General features: G+C 37.0%; 1 protein-coding gene across 7 annotated transcripts in view; it reads right to left on the bottom strand.

Annotated features, from left to right (window-relative positions):
* RIC8B (RIC8 guanine nucleotide exchange factor B) overlaps positions 1-14,283 on the bottom strand; it is a 103,233-nt gene that overhangs the window by 74,592 nt on the left and 14,358 nt on the right. The gene's annotated exons all lie outside the window — the stretch shown is intronic.

Raw genomic sequence — 14,283 nt, 5'->3', positions numbered from 1 at the left:
AACATGTAATAACATTTAATCACTGAGTGCTTTTGCAGGCAAAACTGCTAAAATTATTGTAAGTTTGGTTGGTTCCAAAGAGGTCTTAGTTAATATATATGATGCCTTTGAGCCAAACACAAAAAGGCACCACTCTCTGGGCCAGATAACTGTAAAGGAGTGTCCCTACTGGATGAATAAAATTTTAAAAAGCCCTCTTCCTCTGGTAGCCCTGTGCCAGCACACATAGCTTGGGAAGCTCTGAGTGTGGGAAGATCTTAGTTCTCCTTTGTTCTCTCAGTTCAGAGCACAGAAGGGAGGGAGGGAGACACGCAGAGATAAATATTAATGTGAGAGAGACACATTGATTGGTTGCTTTCTGCACATTCCGAACAGTGTGCAGAAAGGGCCTGCAATTCAGGTACATGCCCTTGACTGGAATCAAACCCGCAACTCTTCACTGCAGGCTGCCGCTCTACCCACTGAGCCAAATCAGCTAGGGCAGTACCCATTACATTTTATAAAAACAATAGCAATAACAAGTATAACCAATATAAAATTTTACAAAGTTTTTATCAACCTATCATCAGACTTTAACTCTTTAAATAAAAAGGGCTCTCTACCGGTCAAGCATTATGATTTTGGCAGGAATCCCAGACTATGTGCACCTTCTCAGTAGATCCTAGTCATACAGCTCAGCTATGGAAATTAAGCTAATTCAAAACATACTAGCTCTGTAACTAGAAGAGGAAGGAAATTAACCTGACAAGCTAAAAAAAATGTTTGTAGCAATATCAACTCTATCCCTGCCATACCGGATCACTAGCAGGGTCTTTCATTTAATGTTTTAATATCATTGTTAAATAATTTTTTAAAATGAATGCAGTTTTGGGATAGGGTAAAGAAGAATGTGCCCATTATTAAAAACTAGAGGCCCAGTGCATGAAATTCGTGCACGGTTTTGTGTGTGTGTGTGTGTGTGTGTGTGTGTGTGTGTGTGTCCCTTAGCCCAGCCTGCACCCTCTCTAACCTGGGACTCCTTGAGGGATTTCTGACTGCACATTTAGGCCTGATCCCAGTAGGCCCTCCCCTGCCAGCCTGGTCACTCCTAACTGCCCTCCCCTGCAGGCCTGATTGCCCACAACTGCCCTCCCCTGTTGCCATCTTGTGGCGGCCATCTTGTGTCCATATGGGGGCATCCTTTTTTGACCACATGCGGTGGCCATCCTGTGTGTTGGAGTGATGGTCAATTTGCATAATACCTCTTTATTATACAGGATATTTAAATCAAGAAAATTCTTCTCCAATTTCAGATCTTTCACATCCAAGATCACCCCTCCTAAAAAAAACCTCACTCTACATATGACTTCTTATATGTTATATTCCTGGTGCTGTATTCAAATAACCTTTACTCCCACATAATTTTACTTAAGAGAGAAACCATCTACATACATATTTAAGAAATATATAATAAAGTATCATAAAATACTATATATATGAATTTGGAGTTCTGCATACCTTTCTTTCTAAACCAAAACAACTATGAAAAATTTAGGGGCAATATAGCTCCTTTCTTCCTCTACTGTCAGACTCGAGAAAGAAAAAGAGCAAAGCATGAATATAAATTAGAATAGTTAAGGCTATAAAACAAATGAACTGTGACACTCTGGGACATAAGACACTTACATGAAAAAGAGTAGAGGTCCCTACAAAATTTATAATTAAAAATTGCCTCATCTGAGGGCTGATAGATCAACTAGCAACCAAAGATAAGAATTCTAGTTTTAAAACAGTTTTCAATTAATCTAGTTTTAAAGCACAGTTTTCTTAAACATGCCACTTCTCATTACAGACTTGCCTCACACAATGACTAATAGGTAGCTTTTTGCTATAATGTCTCTTCAAAAGTAATATTACTTCTTGGACAATGGCATGCTTCCCCTTCTTTTGTATTGTAACTTAAAATAAATCAAAGACATACTCAAAATATAAAAAAGGTGATATTTAATATAGTCATTGCTTTATTCAATACAACCATTTATATTCAGAGAACATTATAAAGAACAAAGTAATAAATCATCTACCACATTTGGATGAATCAGAAAAGTTTTCTTTGTATATGTACACCATGCAAGATATTTTTATTGATTTCAGAGAGGAAGAGAGAAGGAGAGAGAGAAACATCAATGATGAGAAAGAATCATTGATTAGTTGCCTCCTGGATGTCACCTACTGAGGATCCAGCACACAACCAGGCATGTGCCCTTGACCAGAATCAAATCCAGGACTCTTCAGACCACAGGCTAATGCTCTATCCAGTGAGCCAAACTGACTAGGGTGAAGAGATAGTATCCTATATAATCCTATATAATAAGAGAGGAATATGCTAATTATCCTTTATGCCATGAGGTGTGATACCGACTGTATAACAACTGGATCAGGGATCAGCAGGAGGGTGGGGCAGCAAGCTACAAACAGGCAGCAGAGAGCTACAGGAAGGGTCAGGGCAGCAAGCTATGAGGGGGGTTACAGGAGGGCAGGGCAGAGGGCAGAGAGCTACAGGAGGGTGGCAGTAAGCTACTGGCACACAGATTAGTGCACAGGGCTATTAGTTTTTCATAATTTCTCCAAATTTGAGTGTGCACATTGCTTTTTTAAAAAGGTGTTCTTATATTTTGCCCTAAGAATTTTTCTGTGCTATGATTTTCCCCCATTGATTTTACTCTCCTTAAAACATGCCTTGTTCTCTTCAAAAACTTTCTATAGCTCATTGTGCCCACAGAATTTAGCTGTAATGAGCCCAGCATCCTCTTTCCTACTGATGTCTGTCACAAACCCCTTCCTTTTCTTTTCCAAGTGCTCCAAACTGACTTCCAAGACCCTAACCCTATGTCTTGAGCCATTTCCCCTGCCGTTCCTTCAGCTTGGCATGCCCTGCCACCGTGTCTGCCATTCCGAACTCCACTCTTTTTCTAAGGCTTAGGTCAAGTTTTGGTAGTTCTATAAGCCTCCCCAGCCACTTCCTCCTCTGCTTTCTTTCTGTTTGTGCCTGCAACAGCACTTCGTTTTTGCCTTTTTTTTAGAATGAGCTGTTGGGGCATCTCACTCCTTCTCCAGACCCCTGGAGAACAGAGGCTCTGTTTCGCCGTATTCCAGTGACTGGTCCAGGTGTGCTAAACTATTTTTAAGTGCAAGAAAACCACAAACTCCCAAAGTTACCTGCCTTGAAGTCTACCACCTGACTCTCCAGCACTTTCCAAAGAATGACTCCTTTGTATTCCTCCTTCACCAGCCACCACTCACTATCAAATCTTCCTTTGTTTGCAAGTACAGCAGACCATCATATTTTAGGTAAAAATATTTTTATTTACTTTCAAAGTATTCATTTCTAAATTTGTTTTCATTGTTCAGCTGATATATTTTCTAATCTAAAAGTTACTTTGGTATTGCAGATAATCATGAAACACATACTTTTTCCCATTAAAATCAATAAAAATATTTTCTGATATTAATAACTTAGAGGTCAGTTTTTTCAGGAATGAACTAAAGTCATAAATCAAAGATTAGGTATACTTACAAAGTATAATTAATGAAAGTCAAAGAGTCTGAGGAAAGGCCCTTTAAATATGCTCATTAACTTAGTAAGCCATGGCTATTTCTATAAAGTTAGAGTGTAAGACCCAGCAGCCTACACTTAAGAGTAAGGTACCAAATTGTTGGTGGACAACTATCAGTTTTCATCACAAGGCCTACTAATTAAACTAAGTCTTAGATAAATATATTTATGAGGCTTTATATTATTTTCTCATTACTCTGAAATCTGAGTTAGTTTTACTACTTTGGTTATATAGTTGAAAACAACTTATATGGGATAAAATTCATTCTCTAGAAAAGTGCTTCTCAAACTATTTGTGACAAAGGACCACATTATTGTTCCTTTTTTTTTGTTTACTTTCCCATAATTTGCAGTAGAACAGTACTTTCGTAAAATACAATAAAAGTGAATCATTAAGATAAATAATCACATCCTTGGCTATCACAGCATCATTAAGTTACTATAAGGTTTGCTACTAGACCACACAGAAACAGGTACATGAGTTGAGAGCAGTATAACAAATTTAGAACGTGCATTTAGAAACCATTAGGAGAAAATAAGTATATAAACAACAAAAAAAGAAAGAAGCACTAGAGAATGTATTTTATTCTGTATAAAATTTCTTCAACTATATAGCCAAAGTAGTAAAACTATCTCAGATCTCAGAATAATGAGAAAATAATGCAAAGTCACATAAATATACTTATCTAAGACTTAGTTTATTTGTTAGGCATAGTGATGAAAACTGGTAGTTGTCCACCCAAATCCATTCTCTTCTGACATAGTAAGAGAACTATGGCAAGGCCCTTGACTGCCTAGCTACACCACATTCCTCAGCTGTTCTCCATGGCAATGACTGAGTTCTTGCCAATAATGTGTGTGTGGACACATTGTATGCCATTTTCAGGTTTGGGTTTTCAAGACAGTGTATACATCTCCACTTTCTTGTCCCCTTTTATAGCCCAGAACTTGGAAATGGCAGCCCAATATAGGTTAGGACAATGCTCAGATGGTGAAGTATTACTTGACAATTTGGGAAGAAACTGGGCCACTGAATAAAAAAAAATTATGGAGGTGGAGAGGGGAGGAGGTGGACGTATTTTACAGTTTTATGGAAAAATGAAAAGTACTTGCACAAGAACAGATATACAGACCAATGGAATATTGTAGAATAGAGAACCCAGAAATCAACCCAAACTACCATGCTCAATTAATATTTGACAAAGGAAGCAAGAGTATACAATGGAGTCAAGACAGTTTTTTTCAATAAATGGTGTTGGAAAAATTGGACAGATACATACAAAAAAAAAAAAAGAAAAAAAAAGAAAAGAAACTAGACCACCAACTTACACCATACATAAAAATAAAATCAAAATGAATAAAAGGACTTAAAGGTAAGATAGGAAACCATAAAAATCTTAGAGGAATCCACAGGCAGCAAAATCTTAGACATATGGCAAAGCAATATCTTCACCGATACAGCTCCTAGGGCATGGAAACTAAAGAGAAAATAAATAAATGGGACTACATCAAAATAAAAAGCTTGTGCACAGCAAAAGAAACCATCAGCAAAACAACAAGAAAGCCATTGCATGGGAGAACATATTTGCCAATGTTATCTCTGAAAAGGGTTTAATCTCCAGCATGTACAGGGAACTCATACAACTTAACAAAAGGAAGATAAACAACCCAATCAAAAAATGGGCAACAGACCTAAATAGATAGTTTTCAAAAGATGACATAAGGAAAGCTAAGAGACAAATGAAAACATGCTCAAAGTCATTAATCATCCGAGAGATGCAAATCAAAACGACAATGAGGTACCATCTCACACCTGTCAGAATGGCTGTCATCAACAAATCAACAAATGACAAGTACTGGTGAGAATGTGGAGAAAAAGGAACCCTTATACACTGCTGGTGGGAATGCAGACTGGTGCAGCCACTGTGAAGAACAGTATGGAGTTTCATCAAGAAACTAAAAATGAAACTCCCATTTGACCCAATGATCCCACTTCTAGGAATATATCCCAACAAACTAGAAACACCAATTGAAAGGATATATGCACCCCTATGTTCATATCAGCACAATTTACCATAGCTAAGATTTGGAAATAGCCTAAGTGCCCATCAGCAGATGAGTGGATAAAAAAAAAAAAAAAGACACCTGTGGTAAATCTACACAATGGAATATTATACTGCAGCAAAAAAGGAAGGAATTATTACCATTTGCAACAGCATGGATGGAACCGGAGAGCATTATGCTAAGCGGAATAAGCCAGAGAAAGATAAATATCACATGATCTCACTTATTTGTGGAATATAATGAACAACATAAACTGGTGAACAAAAACAGATCCAGAGCCAGAGAGGCATCGATCAGACCGTTAAACCTCAAAGGGAAAGTAGGGGAGAGTGGGGGTAAGGGAAAGAGATCAACCAAAGGACTTGTATGCAGGCATATAAGCCTAACCAATGATAGACACCAGGGGGGTGAGGGCATGTGTGGGGGTATTAAATGAGATAATGGTACACATTAATAGCTAAAATACATTTTCAAGAACAAGACCTATAATTAAAGATATCAGCCAATAACACTATTTTGAAGGATGCTGTTTTTCTGATTGAAATAATAAGCCTACAGGTAGATTAGACTTCTAGTTTTCTCTCCAACATCAGTGTTTATGAAAACAATTTAATAAGCTGAGGTTTTCAAGTATTTACTATTAGTTGGTAAAATTCAGGTGAAGGTTCACAGATTAATTTAGAATAAAAATGGGCCATTAACTGAGTAATTAAGTGAAACAACAGTGAATAGCGAAAGAGAATATTGCAAAAGATAAGGACTAATGTCTGTTTTAATTTTAAGAAACAGGAAAATGCAAGAACTTTCCAGTTCAAGCTGGAGAGAGGGACAGGGTATACACACAGCACAGGCACTGAATTCAATTCAGGCAGTAATCCTACGAAAACTACATGCAAAAAAGAACTTAAGAGCCAAACAAAATGAGTATAAGTTCCAGAATCAGAATGTTAAGAGTTAGATGGAACTACAGTGACTACTTAATATTAATGAACACTAGCAGGGCAAAAGACTCTATTAAAACATGGGTTTTATGGAAGAATAAGGTTTATTAAAACATTAAAGATTCTTAGATGTACCTTGGGGGGAGGGGGGAAGATACCTAAAACATACTCAGGACTATGGGATATTTCTTTTATTTTACAGATATGAAAACTGACTCCCAGAGTAATTAAGTGATTTGCTTAAGGTAGCACAGAAAGCTACAATGGGAAAGGGGATTCAAATTCTTATTTGACTCTCTTCATTCTTCTGGTGTCTGATGATTTATAAGAAGTAAAGCAAAATGGATGTTCCAACATTAAAAGCAATATAATATAAAATCTAGGAATTTGGGTTAAGGTAGGCCTGTGAAAGACATTATTTAAAACTGATTTTTTTTCTCCTTAAATAGACTAAGTCATTAAACATGGTTCTACTAATTGAGGTTTTTGTTTGTTAGTTTGTTCTTAATGTTTCTGTTTTTCTATTCTAGTGGTATGAAATACCTACCCTTACAGTTGCCACTTTTTCTTTATTAAGAATGGACTTTGACTTTCTTTTTTTGGCCCAATATGTCTACAATGTTAGGCACATCTTGATTTATGCTCTTACTCCATTAACAGTATTCATATAGTGATGGGATAGGACCCCGATCTTAAAATAGTGCATATTCAACTGGGAGATGTGGCAGAGATCCAGGAATACTTAAAGTCACAAGACAATCCGGGTGCATCCTCTTTAACCTCTATTTTATTAAAAGATTTTTTAAGGGTAGGAGTGGGGAAGAATTTCTACATGAAAATAAACAAATGTATTACAAATCACAATACAAAAAGTCACACAAAATTTTAAGATAAAAAATCAGGCATTTAAGGAATTTTGTAGTAAAAGCAGGATCTCTTGGATGATGCCTCCCTGGATTCTCAAGGTTATGCCTACACTGTCCTCTGATAGATGTCATTGGATATATATTCCACAGGAATCTAATTTTAGTTCTTAACTGAAGCTGAAGGTCAGCCACCTAAATCTGATAGTCTAAACTTTTGCCCTCTGTGTACTGCATATGTGAGTGTGTGAGAGTGTGTGTGCGCACACACAACAAAGAGAGGTATTAAGTTCTAAAATAAGCTTACTATAATTAACAGCTGGAACAATGTTGTCAGTCCCACAAGACAGACCTATTTTAAAAATTTATTTTACAAAAATATTAGTTAATGACTTACTGCCAGAATTCTAAAATGTACTCTAAAGAAAAGTTAAGAGAATTCTACAGGCCAAAATTGGAACTCCTTTATAAAAAGCTAAAGATGAGATTTTCTAAATGAATACTCATGCAGCTGGGTCCAGTTATATATGACTTAATATTATTCCTTACACTTCAGGTAACTCTCACTTTTTATTTAATGGATACTGTCCTTGTGAAAGGTTTTAGGTCACTTCCTAAATGTCATCTCTGGCTTCCCTTCTTGCACACGTACATATTTCAGTAATACAGTCCTCTAAGCTATGTTCTATATCAGGGGTGGGGACCTTTTCTCTGCCAAGGGCCATACTAAATTATCAACTTAAAAATTAGCCTACTGCATTTGGTCAAATATTTAATTAACTCACCCCTAATGTCTTGGCAGAGCCAGACCAAATGATTTTGTGGGCCTTATGTGGCCCGTGGGCTGGACATTCCCCACCCCTGTTCTATATCATGGTGATCTTGGTAAAGACTGAAAAGCCAATCCATGTGTAAGACAGAAATATATCATTTCACAGAGTTACTATAATTAACTTATTACAGATAGCATCTGAGAGAACATATATTGTATGGCATTAGGCATCTTATATGTTAGTTATTAGGAAACAGTACAATTGAAGTAAAGAAAGCAGGTGGATTAAACACTAGCTTTGCCCATTATGGCTATATGATCTTGGCCATTTCTTTAAAACACTGGTGCCTCAGTTCCTTACCTCTAAAAACAGGGGTAAGATCTAAAGCTTATAAATATTAAATCAGATGATATATTTAAAACTCTCTAGCGTAGTGCTTTGGCATAGAAGAGAGGCTAATGCACATCCTATATAACAAAAGCCTAATATACAAATCGACTGAATGGCCAGTCGCTATGACATGCACTGACCATCAGGAGAAGACACTCAGTGCAGAAGCTGCCCCCAGCCCACAGGCCCCAGGCCACCCAAGGCAGGTGCCAGTGCCCCCCCAACCTGATCATCTTGCTGGTCCGGAGGCAAGATCAGGGGTGGGGTCAGTGGTGAGTGGAACCAGGCTGGCCAAGGCAGGTGCCAGCAGAGCCCCCCAATCGCCCCGCCAGTCACCCCAAAGATTGGCCCTGATTGCCTTGCAGGCCTAGGGACCCTACCCATGCACAAATTTCATGCATTAGGCCTCTAGTTATATTATAAAGATGGCCAGATGGACAAACAAATCAAGAAATATTAACAGATATACTCTACACGGTTAATATGGTTAGGAAGTTTTTTTAAAATCTGTATTTGCCTTTTAAAAGCAAAGCCACTTAAGAAGGGAAAACACTGATGGTATGAATATAACACTGTAATTTTATATAAATTTTATGGAATCCTCAGTGTCCATTTAGAATCTAGAATGTCCATTATTGGGCACTTGTGTACACAGCACCTATCTTATAAGACTCTATGAGGATTAAATGATGTACTTATATAAAAATCTGGCTCAGCATCTGACTCATTAGTGTTCAACAAACACAATTATCATTATTATGGGGACTGTAGAAGAGATGGCATGATACTTGGAGGTTTGCAGGACCTGTCTTTCTCTGGGATGAGGACAAGGCCTGGCCATACCCCTATGCACATGGCCAATACAGAGGATATGTACAAAACTCCCAATTTAAAATTCAAGTACATGCAAATTATTCAAGAGAAATAATTTCTAACCAAGTGACAAGAAGTCTACTGGGTTAAGAGCACATGACTCAATTTATTTATAATATTAGAGACTGAACATATGTTAAATGAATAAGTAATGTATATGTATAGCAATTTATTTTTTTTAATGTATATTTTATTGATTTTCCATAGAGAGGAAGAGAGAGATAGAGAGTTAGAAACATCGATGAGAGAGAATCATCGATCAGCTGCCTCTTGCACACCCCCCACTGGGGATGTGCCCGCAACCAAGGTACATGCCCTTGCCCGGAATCGAACCCGGGACCCCTCAGTCCGCAGGCTGACGCTCTATCCACTGAGCCAAACCGGTCCTGGCAATAATGTATATGTATAGCAATTTAAACTGTGTATTGAAATACTGAAGAAATTAATTATAGGGAATTTAGCCAGAAAAAGCTTCTTGATAAATGTTGAGTGTTGGGCAATAAGTGGGGGTGGGGGGGAATAACTGACAGAGATAGCGTGGCAGAAAGGAAGCAGGAAGACAAGTCAAACAGTGGAAAAAGGCAGAGGCAGAAGGGGATATGGGCAAAGTGGGATGATCAACCAGAACAGATTTAGAGCTCATATAAAGTACAAGCATTCTGATAAGTTGTGAGCTTCCCATATTGAATTCTTGTCAGAGCGTGAGATACCTTAGAAAGAACCACTATGCTGTAAGATATTCTGGGTCCTGAGATCCCTGAGGAAGAACCCTGCAAAGATGATGACTGAAGGCAGAGGACCCGATTTGAATCCCACCTCTTCCACTCACTAATGTGACCTTGGGTAGGCCAGCCTCTCTGTTCTTCATTTATAAATGGGGATGTTTGGAACAATGGGAATGTCTGGTCAGCCAAGAACTCTCTCAGGTCCCTAAGAGTTTTTCAGTAAAGATGTACAAGTTCTCCACTTTCCTTAGTATGTGATCAAACTTTGTAAGGAAGAAAAGAGCTAACTGCTGAGAAAAAGAAACTTCACGTTTTTGGTCAAAATATAATCTGAGGAACGTAAAAAGAAAAACAAATAGTCTTCAGCATGTCTGACTCCTTTATGTCAAGTACTATCCCGCTTAGGGGGAGAGCTGACACTAGATATCCTCACTAGCTATCCTATCCAGTCACTGACACTGCAAGTATGCTCTTCAGTTTCCTGTTAATGCTGATAATTAGTTCAACGTCAAAGCTCTCTTTATACCACACATCAAGTATCAAATTTTGTATGCCTAAAATCAGAAAATTAATAGAATTGATTCACATGCTATACAACAAGTTAATTCAATTATTGATGAATGGCAGTATGGTGTAGCGCATTGGATATAGAGCCAGACTGTGTAGGCTTGAATCATGGCCTCCCACCACACTAGTTTAGGCAAGTACAGCAGCTCCTTGGATTATGTTATTTTTATTAGAATGTTGATGAGATGCCATAGAAACTTAAATATTATTTAGAATAATTAACCTATGGTAAAATTAAAAAAGAATATCAAACTTTTTACTTAAAGTCACAGACTGTGTAGGTGATGTTAAGTAGGACTTACTGTAATTCCTGTGGGCCATAGTTTCCTCATCTATAAAAATAATAATACCTACTTTATAGCCTTGTTGTGAGGATTAAATGTGTTAATATTCATAGTGATTGGAGTGATGATGGGCATGTAGTATATGTCAACTGCTAATATTTAATAACGACTGTTTTGATATAATTCACATACCATAAAGTTCAGTTAAAGTATACAAATCATTGGTTTTTAGTACATATATTCACATTTTGCAACCACCTGATTTTAGAACATTCTCATCATCCCAAAAAGAAATCCAATGGCCATTAGCAGTAACTCCCCAATTCCCTTATTTAGTTCTTTCTTTCAACAAATGTTTTATAGTTCTCTACTTATTTCCTTAGTGTTGCTCTGGGGCTTGCTTAGCATATACATCTTATCAGAATCAGCTCCAGGTTTACATTAACTTAATTCCAGTGAGATATATAAATGTTGTTACTGCTATAGGATGCTATTCCTTTTCTTTCTGTGGCATTATTGTATATATATCTATAAACTGGTTAGAGTCCAACAATACATTATAATTATTACTTTATATAATTTTATCTTTCAAAGACTTTGTAGAAAGGAGAACAACTATATATACTGATAGCTTTTGTTATATTATTTATCATTTCTGGTTCTCTTGTATTCTTGAGGATTCGAGTTCTTATCTGGAGTCACATCCTTCATCTAATAGGTTTGGTCTCAGTTACCTTTGTGCTATTTTTAGCAAATATAAGACATTTCTATATGTTACTGGCTCAATAAATTATATACATAGTTTTATATAAATGCTTTTAAAATCAGTTAAGAACGGAAAAGAAATATGCACTTAAGTGGTTTTTTATAATTACATTTTACAATGACCTCTACCAGTGCTCTTTGTGTGGGTTCAAATTGCTGTTTGTAGTCACTTTCAGTCTGAAAAACTTTTAGTACTTCATATAAGGTGGGTCTTTAACAAATTCAGTTTTTTTCATTTATCTGGTGCTTTTATTGTCAAAAGAGCACTCCGCTGGATATAGGTTTCTTGGTTGAGGTTTTTTTCCTCTGAACTCCTTAAATATGTTATCCCACATTTCTGATGAGAAATCAGCTGTGTATCTTACTGAGGTACTATTATAAGTGGCAAGTCATTTTTCTTTTGCTGCTTTTAGGATTTTCTCCTTGTCTTTGGGTTTCAGCATTTTTATTATGATGTATCTGTTTTTAGATTTATTTGAGTATATCCTACTCAGACATTATTGAGCTTCTTGGATGCTGTTTTCCAATAAATTGGTCAAGTTTTTTTCAAATTATAGAGAAAGTTTACTTACAAAGTTATAGAGGTAGTAAAGTGAGCCAGCTGCACTGTGTAGGTTCAGGGAACAATTACACAAGTGAAAGGGCCCTTGGAGCTTAGGAGAAAGGCAAAGGTAACAGCCTGATGGGAAAAGGGGGGAGGAGGGAGAGAAAAGGCACTGCTGAGTTCCACAGAGGGAAAACATTTCAATTTTGGCAAGTTTTTAGCCATTATTTCTTCAAATATTTTTTCTCTCTGTTCTTTACCTTGTATACTCACTATTGATCTATCATCAAGTTTGCTTATTCTTTCTTCCACCAGTATGAATCTAATGCTCAGCCCTTTTAGTGAATTCTATCTCAGTTATTGTACTTAATTGCACTTTTCAATGTCAAAATTAGAGAGAGAGAGAGAGAGAGAGAGAGAGAGAGAGAGAGAGAGAGAGAGAGAGAATCGATGTGAGAAATACCGATCAGTTGCCTTCCACATATGCCCAAATGGGGACCAAACCTGCAACCCAAGTATGTGTCCTGACTGGGAACCGAATTGGCAATCTCTTGGTGTACAGGACGATGCTCAACCAACTAAGCCACTCTGGCCAGGTTTTTGTTTTTTAATGACTATCTTTAAAGTACTAGTTTCTAAATAAGAACTGTAATTGCATCATGTATCAAAATATTCCCTAAGTTAAAGATGCCAAATAAAATTTGAGTCAAATTTGCAAGGCTTAGAAAGCTCATTTGTTTTAGCAAAAATTAAGAGCTGAACAAGAACTTCAAATGATTAAAATAAGTGTAAAAGGCTTTCATATCCAACATCCAATTTATTTCTAAGCGTGGACCCACACTATAGGATTAATGTTTCTATGTTGGCACATTTTTCATGGGGTGATCTAATATGAAAATTTATCAACTCATTTTCTGTAATTCACAGTGGTAATCCTCCATATGCACCTGTAGCTAAGAAAGTGCCAAACCAACACCATAAGCAACTTACGAACCAAAGCCTAACACAGGATCTGGAATATAGAAATTACTGAAAAAAGACTTGTGGACTACAGATATCTCTACTAATATGGCATGTCTGGCAGGAAAGTTAAAAGAAAAGAAATATTTCAAATGGTAGCATGGAACTCTGTGTTCATATAAAACTCCATAAACTGATTCTATAGGTTATACTATCTCTAAATGTGGCATGTTTATGTTCCTCTAAAAGGAATGTGTAAAATAATGAAGAAGGCTCAATTTTAGAGAAAATAAATATTTTTAAGAAAATGTATTGGGCCGAAGCTGGTTTGGCTCAGTGGTAGAGCGTCGGTCTGCGGACTGAAAGGTCCCGGGTTCGATTCCGGTCAAGGGCATGTACATTGGTTGCAGGCACATCCCCGGTAGGGGGTGTGCAAGAGGCAGCTGCTCGGTGTTTCTCTCTCATCGACGTTTCTAGCTCTCTATCTCTCTCCCTTCCTCTCTGTAAAAAATCAATAAAAAATATATTTAAATAAAAGAAAGAAAGAAAATGTATTGGTCTTGCCCTAGCCAGTTTGGCTCAGTGGATAGGGCGTCGTCCTGAGAACTGAAAGTTCCCAGGTTCGATTTCAGTCAAGGGCACATGCCCAGGTTATGGCTCAATCGCCAGTGAGGGACTTGCCGGAGACAGCCGGTCAATGATTCTCTCTCATCATGATGTTTCTCTCTCTCTCCTTCTCCCTTCCTCTCTGAAATCAATAAAAATATATTTTTTTAAAAAGTATTGGTCTTTGCTTATGCCTCTAATCACACTATATAAAAGAATATGTAACATAATATATAACACATGTCACATATAATATTATCATATTTTTATAACATTATAATCTCCTATAATAGAAAAGTTTAAATTACAGATCAGGAAAGAAAAAATCATCCA

The sequence above is a fragment of the Pipistrellus hanaki genome (genome assembly GCF_964339955.1).
Source record: "Pipistrellus hanaki genome assembly, chromosome: 3".
Lineage (NCBI taxonomy): Eukaryota > Metazoa > Chordata > Mammalia > Chiroptera > Vespertilionidae > Pipistrellus > Pipistrellus hanaki.
This window is presented reverse-complemented; position numbering and strand designations above follow the sequence as displayed.